Source organism: Palaemon carinicauda, chromosome 7, assembly GCF_036898095.1.
Source record: "Palaemon carinicauda isolate YSFRI2023 chromosome 7, ASM3689809v2, whole genome shotgun sequence".
In the NCBI taxonomy this organism is placed as follows: domain Eukaryota; kingdom Metazoa; phylum Arthropoda; class Malacostraca; order Decapoda; family Palaemonidae; genus Palaemon; species Palaemon carinicauda.
The window spans coordinates 107953337-107970393 of record NC_090731.1 but is presented as its reverse complement, the minus strand read 5'-3'; the positions used below and the strand labels follow the sequence as shown (position 1 = coordinate 107970393).

At 37.4% G+C, this 17057-nt stretch overlaps 1 protein-coding gene across 1 annotated transcript in view; it reads right to left on the bottom strand.

Moving 5' to 3' along the window:
* The window catches only part of LOC137644477 (glutamate receptor 1-like), a 1072045-nt gene that overhangs the window by 262633 nt on the left and 792355 nt on the right, over nucleotides 1-17057 (bottom strand). The gene's annotated exons all lie outside the window — the stretch shown is intronic.

Genomic DNA, 17057 nt, shown 5'->3' with positions numbered 1-17057 from the left:
TATATACACACACACATATATATATATATATATATATATATATATATATATATATATATATATATATATATATATATATGTGTGTGTGTGTGTGTATATACACCCGTATATACATATAAATATATATATATATATATATACATATATATATATATATATATATATATATATATATATATATATATATATATATATATATATATATATATATATATATATATATATATAAATAACCCACAATGTAATAGAAGTTTATTGAGCTTTCGAAGGGACCATCTGTCTTCCTCTTCAGAATAAAAATGGTTACAAATTTTTGAAAAAGAGGTACAGAAAGGTTCGTAAGAGATAAAAAGCCCGTCACAGTCTTAGCGAATATTAACAGCATTTCACGGTTGTTTGTTTACATCTTTTAACAATTCCTTAACAATAGTTACATTGTTTTTTACAGTATTATTCAAAAACTGATCCAATTTAAAATTACTTTGAAATATATTAATATTATTAGAATTCTGAATTAAAACAGCTTCAATCAGTTTCCGTCTATGTGTATCAGGCATTGATATCAATTTTTCCATATTCTTAAAATCTATTGGATGATTTTTCTCTGTCATATGTTTAAAACAGCGCTATTTTCGTCACCTCTTCTAATGGAATCTCTATGTTCTCTTTTTCTTCTTTCAAAATCTACTCTTTCTCCTATGTATACCTTATCACATGAACCACATGGTAGTTTATATATACATGCTTGTTTGGCAGCCTTTCCTTTCCCTGATTTTGTCAACAACTTTTCAATAGTTACATTATTTTTATATACTCAACTACTTTACAACTTTTTAGGCAGATGTCAAGTAATTTGTTGTCTTAGCCTGTTTGAGGAATGATAAGAAGACATTCATCATCTTTTAGAAATGGTTCTCTTTCTTTTGCAACATAATATGTCTTCCTTGCTTTTAGGTGTGCCTTTTTGATAAACCCAGAATCATAGCAATGATTTTTGAAAACCCTTTTAAGATGATTTATTTCAAATTCAAGAAATTCATGGTCGAAAACTTTAAATGCCCTTAGAAATAAGTTAGAAATAACCCCTAATTTTGTAATTCTTGTATAGTTTGAAAATGCATGTATATAAGAATCTGAATGAGTTTTTTTCCTGTAAACCTTGAATTTAGGACAGCCAACTTCCGGACGGATTACCAATGTGTCCAAGAAGGGTAATTCATTATTATTTTCTATTTCAACTTTAAATTTCATTGAAGGGTGGAGATTGTTTAAAGACTCTGAAAAGTTATCAATATTAAGAGAACATGGAACAACAGCATAAATAGCATCTACATATCTCACCCATAAAATGTCAAAACCTAAAATGTCAGGTGAAAGTTCTGTTTCAAAGAATTCCATAGAAATATTTGCTAAAACAGGAGACAGAGGGGAACCCATGGGAAGACGATATATTTGAGAGAAAAACTGACCGTTTCATGTAGTAAACCTTCACGAACATGCATCACATTCACTCTACACACACTCGAGGACTCACCCAGCTGAACCCTCTTACACTCTAGTTTCCCGAACATCCTGGCTGATTTACTCCCTTCTTCCTACATAACAAGTAAAATAAGACTCAGAAACACACAATTCTATCAACTTTATAAAAATATCATTAGGTACAGGTATACTTAAATCTAATGTATCAATTTTGTTACTCAGGTACTGAAGACATTATTCTACTGGGACTTTGGTAAATAAGGATTCAACATCAAAACTGACTAACTTTTTGTTGTGAAGATCAATATTTCTAATTCCATCAACAAAATTACAAGTATCTTTTAAATGAGAATATGATTTGGTGCCAAGGCATGGGAAAACTTACAATAAGATGTTAAAATCTCTCCTCCAGAAAGATTATCCCGAGTTGTGCAAGAAATTTAAGGCTTATTTACCATCTCTTTCCCACATATATGGATTACCGAAGATTCACAAGAAAGGAGTACCTATGAGGCAAATTACTTCAACCCGCAATTGTGTAACCTACAATATATCTAAGTGGATAGCAAAATTACTTCCATCCCCAGGCTATTTGGAAATTTCCAGCCCTTAACCCCCAGGGTTTATTTTTTTTTTCAACCACATTTTGCAGTACATTTTTTTTAAATTGCTCTAACAGCCTTAATTTTTGTCATAGAGACGTCAGGTTGGTCTCATTCTCTTGGAAAATGCCTTAATTTTCTCACAAAATTATCAAATATATGTAAAAAAAAATCAAATAACAGTTTTTTGCAAGGACATACCGGTACATCCATGGGGGTAAAGGGATGGGTTTTGTGAAACGTACCAGTACGTCCTTTGGGAGTAAAAGGGTTAAGTATAAGGTACTCATATCTACACATTCTTTAACAATGCCCAACACGGAGGGTGAACTCTCTTCCCGTAGCTACTTTCCCTTTCCGAACCCCCGTCCCCCGCAGTCAGGAGAAAAATAAATACATCTTTAATACAGCAACTGCCTGACCGATAACACCTGACCCATTTGAACTCTTTTTTTTTTTTATCAGGTTAACTCGGCTTATTGTTATGCAATATGCTAGGCACAGCAATACTGTCACAACACTTTACTTCACTATATTAAGCACACACATAAGAACACATTATTTTTCATTAAGTTTTTCTATAAAACATCTACAGAAGAAATAATGTTTCTTCAAATAACTATAAAAATTTCTTACTCATCAAATCAGGTAATTTTGGTATGTAAGGAGTAGGGGTACACTCTGATTGACAGTTTTGAGAAATAAAACTTCCATAATCACATGTACGAGTGTGTGTGCTTGGTGATGTTCAGATAGTGCTCCAATGATAATGTTTTGTATTACTACTGTGCTACATTAAGCCATCTTTCCTTGGTACGGAGCCAAAGTAGTTAGCTGTAGGTTATATTTCTCAGTTTATAATCTTTTCATATACAGACAATCACCCACAAATATCTTGAACCTATGTGGTTTCAAACCGTTCATCATACTTTGAGCCGTTTTTTAATAGCCTCTTTCAAAAACCTTTCAGTTGTGTTCATTACTCTCTTTGAGAGATTCAATTAACAGACTCTGCATTGGGCAGTTGAATAATTTGGCAACTGTTGTGAATTTATCATGACCGTTTATAGTAAGACAGGATCCTGTCAATGCACTAAAAAGAAAGGTATGTCTCTGAGAGATGCAATAATAAGCAATGTTCAAGGCCAGCTGGGCAGTAGGAAGCATGGAGTGTGTGACGGGCCAATAGTAGGTTGTAGGTCAATGGGGAGATGAATGCAAGTGAGTAACTTTATTACGGAACATCTAGTATATATACACACTAGGTCACGGTAAGAAGGTCAAAAAATACAACATGCTATTTCTTGTCCAACCGGCAACCGGTTATGCTATCAGTTAACAATGAAGTAGGCAGACCGGTTTACACAAGTTGATGTCAGTGAGAGGGGAGAGCGAAGATACAAGGATAATATATACAAAAAAGAGAAATGTGGTTACTATGTCCGATTGAGTGACATAGCTCCCCCCCCCCTCCCCCTAAAATGACATACTGTACATGTTAAATAGGGCACCCTGATCTAAAGAAGCAAACTGTAGGTGGGTCATCTGGCAGGAGATAAGCAAGTTTTAGACGATCAATGGAGACCCAGTTGTCTTTGCCCTGAATGTTTAGTAGGAATGCTTTCGGATTATGTCAGATCACAAGGTAAAGGCCCGTGTAAGTGGGCGTTAGCGGTGTCTTGCTAGTGTCGTTGCGTACGAAGACGTGCGTTGCAGAGTGCAAGTCTGTTGGTATGTGATGCTTTGCTGGGGATTTGCAAGTCTGGAAACATGGAGTAATTTTTCCCACAACATGTCATATGCACTGGAGATCGTCGGAGGAGGTTGCAAAAGGAAAAAAATTGGCAGGGACAACCAACGTGTCGCCATACACCATTTCAGCTGCCGAGACGTCCAGGGCGTTTTTAGGAGTGGTCCTTAGTCCCAGGAGGACCAAGGGAAGCTGAGTAAACCAGTTGGAGCCCTTGCAGCGGAATATCAAAGCTGCTTTGAGGGTGCGATGAAAATGTTCAACCATTCCATTGGCAGCAGGGTTGTAGGCAGTTGGCTGATGTAGGGTGATACCCGGGAGATTCACTAATGATGTCCACAATTGAGAGGTGAATGTGGTACCTCTCTGAGATATATGTTCAGGGATACCAAATCTTGCTATCCATCCTAAGAATAAGGCAGATATACATGAGGCCGATGTTGCAGTTTCTATGGGAATGTCTTCAGGCCAACGAGTAGAGCGATCAATGACGGTAAACAGGTAAGGATATCCTAGTGATGTGGGTAGGAGGCCTACAACGCCGACGTGAATATGGGGGAAACAACGCTGAGGTTAAGGAAAGGTACCAACTCCTAAATCCATCTGTCGATGTACTTTGGAAGTTTAGCAAGAAGTACAGGCGCGGACCCAATCCTCAGCATCCTTAGTAATGTCATGCCAAATGAACTTCGTCTTCAGCAGCTGTGCAGTAGAACGGCGTGAGGGATATGAATGGCCGTGAATGAAATCAAACATCTGTCTGGGCATGGGAGCAGGAATCCCTGGTCGCAGTCTACCAGTACTGACGTCACAGAGGAGGCTAGTGTTGGAATCATTGAGGGGGACGTCTTCCCAAAGGAGGCATGTGGTCTGTGCGAATGACAAAGGGCATACCTTCTAAGAAATGGCGAAAGTGGCGGACAACTAAGTGCACCGCCAGCAATTCGCGATCGAAGGTAGAATAACCCGATTATGCCTTGAATAGTTTTCTGCTGAAGAAGGCCAATGGGCAGGGCAAGCCGTTGACCAGCTGTTCGAATACTGCACCAATAGTGACGTCCCTGGCATCGGTAGAGAGCAGGAGACGGGCATGTGGAATGGGAAAAATGAGGGCACTTTTTGCGTTGCAGAAGGCCGCTTCTTGAATGGGACTGACCTTCAGGTCTTTTGTCTTGCCCTTGAGGGAGGTGTAGAGGGGAGAAAGAGTTGCGGCAATGGCTGAAAAAAAAACGGTGATAATAGTTGATCATGCCTAAGAATTCCTACAGTGCTTTGACATTCGAGGGCCTGGGGAAGTTCTAAATGGCTGCTACTTTCTCAGGGAGGGGATGGTCTCCTTCAGGAGTGATGCGGTGCCCTATATACGACACTTTGTTGGCCTCGAAGGTAACTTGTCATACCGAACTACAAGGCCATTTTGTTGTAGGCGATCGAGCGTGATGCGCAAGTGACGGAGGTCCCCTAAAATGCCATCCATGAGACATTGAAAAGTGGCTTTAGCATTACGAAGGCCAAAACAGGAGTAATTGATGCTGTATTTACTGAAGAGAGTGGTGATGGAGGTCTTGGGGGATGTCTTCTGGGTTCATAGTCACCTGATAATACCCCTTCAGGAGGTCGAGTATGGAGGAAAACCTTCACTTTGTGCAGGTAGGAGGTCACGTCGGCGATGTTTGGAAGGGGATAATGATTCGGTTCTGTTTGCATACTCAGGTGCCTGTAATCCCCACACGGACGGAGGGAGCCGTCTTTCTTCAGGACAATGTGTAAATGTGACGACCATGGGCTGTAGGCCTTTTGGCAAAGGCCCATTTTTTCCATTTCGGCGAACGTCTCTTTGGCGGCCATCAATAGATCCGGTGCCAGAAGTCTGAATTTGGTGAAGACTGGTGGTCCCGTCGTCTTGATATGGTGATAAATACCGTGTTTGGCAGGAGCTGTGGGTGTTTGGCGAAGTTCTGGCCGAAAAACTTCCGGGTACGACATAAGGAGGTGGGCGTAGGCATCCGTGGGTGCGCTGATGTGGAGTGTGAGGTTAGAGGGGGGAGGTTGAAGAGGTGTCAACAAGTATGAGTCTGCGTCGACCAATCGTCGGTGGGCGACATCGACCAGAAGGTGGAAGTGAAAGAGGAAATCCGCACCGAGGAATGGAAATGTGACGCAGTAATGAGAAACTTTCATTTAAATTTGACGTTTCCAAACGATAATGGGAGGTTCTCGTAACCGTAGGTGTGTATTGCAGATCCGTTGGCCGCTGCCAGGCAGACGTCGGTAGATTTAGACAGACTACATCGTGTCCTGAAGAGTTTCCTTGGCAAAAGAGTTTCTGTCAGTGCGAGGGGAGAGTGAAGATTCAAAGGACAATTTATACAAAAAAGAGAAATGTCGTTACTATGTACGATCATGTGACACAGAGGTGGTACAGGTGCATATGACGGGGGTTTTCACCCACCAAGTGACGTAAAATATTCACCATTTCCATATTATGGGATTCCACTAAGCCATTAGCTGAATGCCTATTTGAGGTCATTGAAAATTGTTAAATTTTCATCAAGTATGTGGCCGATTTCACCACCATATTTATAAACTCAAAACAATTATGACTTACCAAAGTTTTCGGGTAAATAAATATAGTAATGACAGAGCACAGCTCCTGGTCTAATGAATTTGTTATGTTATCCAACATTGCGTAAGTATGAGTGTAATGAGTAAGACCATCCACAAACAAACATATAACTTATATTGTGTTAAATCCGTATGAAATGGTTCTTCCACGTCCATATACACCCTGTAAAATTTAACAGGAATCACTGGCCATATCCTGGCTTCCAGTACATTGGTGTTTTTTTATGTTCGTTGAAACAATTGCAAGCAGGGCAACATTTTATATACTTTTCTATAGATTTTCTCATTCCTAACGAAAATAAGGTTTCATACGCTCTCCTTAATTTTCAATCAATTCCCAAATCCCTTGCATACAGAATTGCATGTACAGTATAGATGGCTCGATTATATAAGCACAATATAATATATGATTATTTATAAAAATTCTCACGAGGCATATCAAAATGAATGGGTAACTGCTTTATTCTCCTTTAACGACTGGTTACACGCTTTCAATTCATTCATCCCTTTTCTGTCCCTATTTGATTTCCTTTATTTCCCACCCTCCTAGGTCAATCACACATGCGTCACCAGGTCACTCACTCTGGACAGCGCAGATTTTTCCCTCTGTCACCTACATACATTCACGTTGACCATTTCCCTCCCCCTCTCTCTCGCTCTAAACTATCCGTTAACTCTCTCTCTCTCTCTCTCTCTCTCTCTCTCTCTCTCTCTCTCTCTCTCTCTCTCTCTCTCTCTCTCTCTCTCTCTCTCTCTCTCTCTCTCTCGTGGTTCCCACTTTTTGATTGCTTCTCATGTTTTCTATGTGTAATTATTCTTTGTTGATTGACTAACTTAATATTTTGGATCTGTGCTTCATTTCCCGGTTTTGGCTTGGTAGTTACTCCTATTGCTGCACATCTGGAGAGGGCATGAGCTACTTTTTTAACTTTACTCTTCCTGTATATTTAACGCTAACAATATTGTCTAGATGTCAAGTGTCCCTTGTAAAATAAATCATGTAGGGCTGATGATCAGGCTGCTACTCAATCAATTAACGTAATAAAAGGAACTGATGATTACCCAAAACTAAAAAATGGCCAATCCCTCTCGATGGAAGGCACTGCAATTCTTTTCTACCCCTATTAAAGCACTAGAAGCAGAACGGGTTGCTCCCTATTCTCATCATCCTGTCGAGAGGGGTGATCCATATTGGTGAGATATAATTACCTCTAAACCCCCAAACTAATGACTAATAAATTTAATCAGAGTATTTCTATATATGTATATATATATATATATATATATATATATATATATATATATATATATATATATATATATATATATATATATGTATAAATGACGGCCGATAACTCAAAACAGGGAACTTAAGAGAAAAATCGGATTTTTTTTCTTATCGACGTATATATTACCCTTCGCACATGAAACGATGGGAAATTATAAATTCAACAATTTTGTAGAAGGAATCTTTCATATGAAAAGATGGTAATCTTTAGAAATATTGCCAATACTTAAAAAAAGAAAACATACGAAAAACTTGAGCTAAGATAAAACTGTTCGATAAAACACCAGCTAATAATATAAACTATGATTTTTAAATAACGGACACCGGTTGAGAAACAAAAAAAGTGGATTAAGTTTTAAATGATCCCAAATATAACATAATTTTAATAAGACCGAGTCGCTCTCCTTAATAGCATTTACTTCACTGGCGCAAGGTTGAATACCTTTTGGGGCAATTATATAACGTAACAATTTGACCTGTTACACTTTGAATATTTTTTTTCCCATATAACTCGGCCGCATGCTTCTAAGAATTTACGAATATTGTTATCATGTTCTTCTGAGGTTTTCCCTGAAATTGTGATATCATCTAGATAAACAAGAGCATTATGGGTAATTAAGAGAGATAATACTGCCATCATTCCCCAAAGAAAATATAACTGTGATAATTCTCAACCAAGAAAGGAAGAAAATTAAACTGAAGTAGAGTGTCGATGGCTATAAATTCCATTATGCATTTTCTCTCTTCCTAAATGGATATTCTATGATATCCGTATTTTAAATTGATAGTTGTGAAATATTTACTATGTTTTACCTTTATGAGTAATTTCTTCGATCAAGGGCGATAGAAATTCATTGTCCTTAGCAACTGCATTAAACTTCCTATAATCAGCACAATCTCACTGAGCCCTCCTTTTTCCTAACTTTTACAATTATAAAAGGCCATTGGGTTTTACTCTTCTCGATAAGCCTTTGTTCTTTAATTTACTATTGTCCCTTTCTATCTTTCCTTGGAAATGAATTGGTACCTTATAAAACACTGACCTGATCGGCTTTGCGTGCCTCTTTTCAATGCTACGGGGAAATTATCTATCCTCCTTGCTAGCTTGTCTCCAATTGCAGTTACATTGGAATAACTATTTATAATTTTACTAACTAATGGTTTTTTTCTGGTAAACGTTGTTTTGGGGCTTGTCTAATCAAGTTTTGAGTGTTTTCGTCAATGGAGGCTGGAGTCATGGCTCCCAGTATCCCGTCATCATTAATTTTACATACCTCCAATTCACATATAGAATCACTTTCTAAAAGATCTATTTTATTTGCTAAGTTAACTTGCGAGGCACTCTTTCTCCTTTTCCCAGTACCTACGTTACCTTCCCTACTTGTTTCTCCCCTCTGTATAAGCTCCTACTCTCTCATAACCTTCAATCAGTAGAATGCACTCTCCTGTCATAACTGCTACTCTGTTCCTTCCCTCAAAAATTGACATTTGTTTATTCGTTATAAATTCCTAACAAGGTATACCCTGAATACCTAAAATAAGTAAAGAAGGTAAGATAAAATAAATCATGTACAAATTTCACAGATCCCACCTAAAAGTTTACTGTCATTGTATGTCTTGCATGGTGTTTTTTTTTCTTCCTGCCGTGTCAAGGTATAACAAACTCGCTTCCAATACAGTCTTGCCCTGGTGCTGTCTCTGGCAGCACTAGGGTGAGGTTGAGGTTACTGAGGCAGGTGCAAAACACCACAGGGCAGTTGGTCCTTTTTCCATCGTACTGTGACTGCTTTTGGTTGCTGCTTTGTCGAATGCTGCTGCTGCCATGCGTGGGGTGGCATCAGTCTCCCTATTCGCCCCCTTCCTTTGGCTTATTTTCATCAGATAATGGGCGAAAGTGGGGTGTATCACAACCCTCCTGCTCTTGGCTTTTACTGTTAAATAATTCTGAGATAGATGACCCTTGGGTTGACAGGCATAGCAGTCGGGAGATCCCTCTGTGGGGCAATACACTCATTGATGCCCCATTACACCACACTGCCTACACCTGATGAGTCTTCTCCGATGCTGGCTTCGCTCTCCCCCTCCTCCGGATTGGGGGTTCTTGGACACAGCTCATTGCATATGTTGATCTCATGGTTACCCCTTGTCTAGAATCGTAAGGGATATGCTCCATATTTTCTTTGGGTAAACTGTGTAGAATGATTTGTATCACCATCACTACATTTGCATATGAGCAATTATCATTGAACAAATAGCCACATAGAAAAAGCTATACAAACTTATAAATTTGTTTACGGCCTACCGCTTTCTTATAACCTTCTAGGAGGTTAGAACTGTTGCATCCCCTGTATAAATGTACTAGAAAACCTAAAACTAACTCACTCGCTCAGATATTTGGTTGATAATTTTCTTTCATTTCACCTTTTCATGCATATGCCAAAGTGTACTTCTTAATTAGATATAGCCTCATTTCAATATAATATCCTAAAATGACTTGCGATCATCACATTACCTCCACTACTGGAGTGTCTTCAAATAATCTAATTACTCGGATTGTATTTTCTTTTTCTAACCACCCATATGTGACCACTTCAAAGTCTCTCAAAAACACTTCGATCAAAACCACCCATTGAGATACTACTGCTAGAGAGTTATTGGGTCCTTTGACTGGCCAGAGAGTATTACATTGGATCCCTTTCTCTAGTTACAGCTCGTTTCATCTTTGCCGACACATACAAAGAATAGTCAGCCCTATTCTTTACATGTTTTACTCTTTCATCATACACTTGACAGCCATGAAAATACCAAACAATTCTTTCTTCTCTCAGGAGGTTAACTACTGCACTGTAATTGTTCAGTGGCTTTTGCCGCTTGGTAAAGGTAGGAGAAACTATTTAGCTATGGTGAGCAGCTCTTCTAGGAGAGGGACACTCCAAAATCAAACTATTATTCTCTAGTCTTGGGTAGTGCCATAGCCTCTGTACCATGGTCTTCTACTGTCTTAGGTTAGAGATCTCTTGCTTGAGGGTACATTTGCTCACACAATTCTTTTTCGTTTCTCTTTCTCTTGTTATTTTGGAGTTTTTATAGTTTATTTATGAAAGATTTCTTTTAATGTTGTTATTGCTATTAAACTTATCTTGTTGTTTATTTTTTATTTCCTTTCCTCACTGGGCTATTTTCCCTTTTGGTGGCTTTGGGCTTATAGAATCTCTCTTTTCCAACTATGGTTGTAGCTTAGCAAATAATAATAATAATAATAATAATAATAATAATAATAATCATAATAATAATAATAATTAGTTCGTTGGTCGTCAAAAGACCTAGCACTAGACTGAATGTCTGACAATTTTCGAACTATGACATTTAAGTATCTTCTCTAGGCTGTGAATGTGTGTATACGATCGTGTACGCCTGAATCTCGTTCATTTCCATTGGAGATGCTATGGTTGTGCATTACTCATTTTGTCATTCAGCTAATACTCTACTTATTACCCCGATTAGATTATCTAACCTATTTACTAAGCCATGTGTTCGTTCTTCTTGTCTATATTTTTCTTCAATTCCACTGTAACTTACTGTTCTTTCGTTTTCATTTCCTGAAATAGCAGCGTCTTCTGTAAATACCCACAATCTTAACTGGACATCAATTATGTCCCATGTCAATGGATAATGAAACATCAGAACATATGAGGTCTGTCTATAAAGTTTCTTACCTTTTGCCGGGAAAAATACAGTACACTGCTCACATGACAGGATTGGGACTTTCATCCCTCTCCAAGTTGACCCTTTGCACCTCAACACAATCCTTTCATTATATATAAAAAAAAAAACACGCTTAGAATGATTCTCTATGAATGGTATTTTACTCTGCAGTCACATTCTGCAGTATGCCTTCTCTTCTCTGAAAAAGGGATCCTTTCATTGGTGTCTTTAATTTCAAAAACAACCAGAAGTTAGAAGGTACCATGTCTGGAGAGTAAGGAGTTTAGCAAACGACTGGAATTCCATATTTTGATAAGAAAGTCTGCATGAAGTGCTGTGAATGAGATGAAGTATTATCATAATACATTTGGCAGTTTTTTACCCTCCAGACATCTGGTCTTTTGCACTGAACTGCATCATCCAGTCAGCGGAGAACTTCTTGATAGTACTCTTTTGTCCTACTGGTGCATATTCAGGATGTAAAATTCCTCGGATATCAAAAAACACTGTTAACATCACCTTGATTTTGTTCCTCACCTGTCATGCTTTTTTCGGCCTCAGGGACTAGGGATGCTTTCATTGCGAAAACTGTCCTTTTGTTTGTATGTCATACCCATACATCCATGACTCATCTCCAGTTATAACAGCGTTCAGAAACAGTGTTGGTAGTATCCAGCAAGTTCTGTGATGCCACTCTGCTCACGTTGAAATCATACCACAAAATTGCATGTCAATAATTTTTACTGATCTGAACTTCTTCGGCAATATCTCATGATGTCAACTGACAATCTACCATTATTAGATTTCCTACCTTCTCAACATCTGTATTCCAAGCAGTTTGTGGCATCCCAGAATGCTCATCACTCTCCACCAATGTCTGTCCAGTTTTAAATTGGTTGAACGAGTCCTTAATCTCTTTTACGCCCATAGTATCGTCTCCAAACACCTGCTTAATCTTACGAACTGTTTCGGTTAGAGATTCATTAAGTTTTAGGTAAAATTTTATATAATACCTTTGTTCAAGAAGTTCAGTCATTTTGATAAAAAATGAAATCTGACAAGCACTTATTAGAACAGTTCACTCAATGAAAATGAGGCAACGACAGACTCCTCGGACAGCTGAGAAAAAATTCAAGCATGTACATTGTGCTGTCTGCATTCACTTTACAGTGTCACCAGCCTACCATCACTACTTTGCACAGGAAAATTCTAAGTCGGATACTTTTTAGACAGACCATATAATTTTTCTCCACTTTATTACAAAAATTCATAATTACACTTCTGACAGCAATGAATCCGTCAGACGGGTAACCTATTAGTCTTGTGAGAGTTCGAGTGATACTGACTATCTTTATGAGCTAGGACGGCATTGTTGCTCTATCTCTAAATCTACAAAATTTGTGGAAATCTTCACTGTGATGAAAAGATCCCATGATCCACAATTCTAACAGACATATCTATAAGACAGTTCAATGATATTGGACTACATTTTATAAACCATGGTGTGTGCAGTGTGTGTGTGTGTGTGTGTGTGTGAGTGTGCGTTTGTTACATAAAATGCCGGTAATATTCATGTATGTCAGGCAGCATTCCAGCTAGCATAACTGACAAAACTCTGGGTTTAAATATGGCCTCTACTTGCCATTACCTGTAGAGGTTCGTCCATAACACTTATTTGTTGTCTATTTGCATTTTCATTGAGGACTATCTTAGTTTTACTCATAATAATCTTAAGTCCTACATTTTTGCTCTCTCTATTTAAATCTTCAATTATCCTTCCCACTGTCTAACTTCTTTCTCAATATAATTTTCTCAATACCCTTATGTAGTTTTAGCATTGCTTTAAGTAGTTTTAGCACACACACACACACACACACACACACATATATATATATATATATATATATATATATATATATATATATATATATATATATATATATATATATATATATATATATATATATGAATATGATAACTTTTGCATATTTAAATGTGTTTTTCATATCTCAAATAAGGAATATATATTTATTTATTAAAGACGGGATTCTCTTAAGGACCTCGGGATCATAGCCCCAAGCGAAATCACTCAAAGACTATAGTATAGGGCTGGCCTGGTATAGAACCCTGGTCCAGGATACTTGTAGGACAGTGATATTACCACTCAGCCACGAAGTGGTAAGGTAACTGTCATACAAGTATCCTGGACCAGGTTTCAAAACCCGGTCGGTCAGATACTATAGTCTTTGAGTGATTTTGCCAGGGGCTCTGATCCTGAGGTTGTTAACCCTGTGTAAGTTAACAGGGCCAAATTTGGAACCAGGCGCAGGCGCAACGCACTTTTTCCCAGATTTCACCCTGTTGCTTTTTCTGTGGCATTTTTCTCGAGGTGCGCCGCATTAGACTTTGTTATGATACAGCAGGGGGTATGACTCACAAGTCGGAGCTTCAGATACTCGCAGAGATGTAGCTCTTAAAAAAATTTTTGGTGTCAATATAGGTACTACACTACTAAACTATATTGAAATTGAAATTTCGTATACTTTTACATTTCACTAAATATCTCAGAGTGATATTAATGAAAGTTAAAGAGATTTTCATAGAACATTGGTGAATAGTGTCGCTATGCAGTGATGTTGCCTTCTTTGTGCTAGGCTGCCGTTTGTTCAAGTATAAATGGGGAAAACTAAAAAAAAAAAAAAAAAAAAAAACTCCAACTTTTCAGTATGGCAAAATTCAGAAGAAATTCCCTTCTGAGAAAAGACTCGACGAGATTTTGGAATCTCTTAGTGATTTTAATAATAATGAGTGTGCTGATGACACCTGTTTTTATCATAATTATGGTGACGTGCCCCAGGTGGACACCATGGACCAGGGTGGTGTAAGTAATTTTTCCCACTCAGCACTCTCCTATTCGACCCCATCAAGCACCTCTTTAGAAAGTGAGCCTCCATTTCACCTTTCTTCTCATTTTCAAAGCAAGAAGGGGATACAATTCCCTATGAAGAAGGTTAAGATGTCTGTAACGATGATGACGACAACGATGTTGATGACCCTCAAATGACCTTTACCCCTTTCAGGAGCCCACCAGGGAAGGCCACCATCTCCACGAGTGTGCCATCAATTAGTGCCACTAGAGTGTTTTTCAAGTGCCACCACAATGCCTTTTTCAAGTGCCACCCCAGTGTCTTTTTCAAGTGCTACCCCACTGCCTTCAACAAGTGCCACACCAGTGCCTTCAATGAGTGCAACCCCAGTGCCTTCATCGAGTGCTACACCAGTGCCCTTTTTCACCCCTGTCACAGATTTGATGATTTTCGGCCTAGGACCTTGAAAATTGGCATGAATGCTGCCATGCAATTCAACTTTATTAGGCAGTTTGCCAAAGTTACTTATGTATAATGTAAATATTTTCTACAGATTATAATCTATATATTTATACTTTTTCATACTTATTTTTCAAATTTTCCAAATTAAATATTTTAAATGATTGGTTTATACTTCATTCCTAATATGATATTGAGAAATGAATTCTGTAAAATAAGAAAATCATGGATTTGACATATATTTATTAATAAGGAAGATATATGGTCCGAAAGTTGAGGTCTCATTTATAGTACCACATTAGTAATGGCGTACCCGCTTTGGAACTTTACCAATGCAGGGTTAAGAGAGTCCAGACTTTAGTATATCTATATATATATGGCTCATATATATATATATATATATATATATATATATATATATATATATATATATATATATATATATATATATATATATATATATATATATATATATATATATATATATATATATATATATATAAATATGTGTATATATATATATATATATATATATATATATATATATATATATATATATATATATATATGTGTGTGTGTGTGTGTGTGTGTGTGTTTATCTGTGTGTGTGTGTGTGTGTGTGTGTGTGTGTGTGTGTGTGTGTGTGTGTGTGTATTTTAAGGTGAAAGGGTTTGTGTACAAGGCCGTCTCGGGTGAAGGTCGGGGCATTTGGGGGGTAAGAAAGGTTCCACGTTACACGAGTAGGGCTTTCACACTGCTACTATAGGCTATTATTCCAGAATATTTTTCTCTTCTGGAATCCAGGCTAATGCCTCTTATGTGCTGTGTACCAAACTGCAAAGTGAGTGGTTTCTTTTGCAAATGTTGTAATATTTATTATTGTATTACATTTCTCATGTGGTATTGGTCACAGAATATCAGCCTCTTTTATAATGATTTAAAGACTACCAACCTGTTTACAAATTTACTTGGGTATTCTCACTTATTTTTTTCCTTTGCTACTTACTACTTCATTCTCTCTTTGATTTCTCCTCTTTCAATTATTGCTTCCTCATTCTTCGGTTGCCCCCCCCCCCTCTCTCTCTCTCTCTCTCTCTCTCTCTCTCTCTCTCTCTCTCTCTCTCTCTCTCTCTCTCTCTCTCTCTCTAATTTTTATGAAAATATGTTATGTACTTTAATATTGCATTTAAACACTTTTCAGGTGTGCCAGCTACACTTCAAATCTAATTATATTGAATCAGAGACATCATTCTTCGATAAGACAATTGGGAAGGAACTCACAGCTAAGAGAATTACAAATATTAATAGTGAAAAAAAAATAATAATAAATCCCTCAAATACTTCAAGTAAAGAAAATGTAGGCAATGCAAAATAAGGCGATTGTGGGTGATTGTGCAAAAGATAATGTTAAATTATTTCAAATTGCCGGAAATTTTTACATCATATTTTTCTTTTAAATGAAATTATTAAAAGAATTATGGTTTTATTTGCGGTATGGAAGCGTAGTTTAGAACTAGTGGATCTTGGAATTAGGCTACTGCCAGGGTAAAGTTTAATTTAAATTTGTTTGCTTTTTTCTCTGTCTATTTTTTCTTAGCACGATTTTTCAAAGTCGTCACCTTTTGGTGTGTGTATAATCTCTTAATTGTTCCGAGGATTATCAGCTGTAGATTGTAGAGATGGAGGTCTCAAATAAACTCATTCCTTATCTGTCTCCATATCAATCGACCTACTCATGCTGACTTTTTCCCCCACTGACAAGGCTTGTATTTTAGACAGCCTTGTTGTGTATCGCCCTGATCAGCCAAGTTGTACTAGTCAAGGCCACACATATTAGGTTGGTTTTCTTTGAATGGCCTGACTAAAAATTTCCTACCATCACCAATCCACGGTTACTAAGCGTCATGATGAAAACTGGCCGAATTTTTATCCCTCCAAAAAGTCAAATCCAATGAGAAAAGTACCTCCGCTCTCAGTGGTCACGGAACTTATGAAAATGACCCAACTAAATCCCATGCATGAAAAAGTATATATCAGGCTTTTGTTGTTTATTGGACGAAACAGCTGCTTATATTGCTGTTGTTGTTGTTGTAGTCGTTGTTGAGTGTTCCCATCCTGACTTTCATTTCAAATAACATACGAGAATTTCAGTCTAAACATAAGAAAAATATGGAGAACGACAATTGAACAGTATTACAGTATATGTTCTGTATATTAAGTTATATAAATGAGTCATAAATAAATATAAAACATGCTCTTTAACTCCAGCGTATCTATAC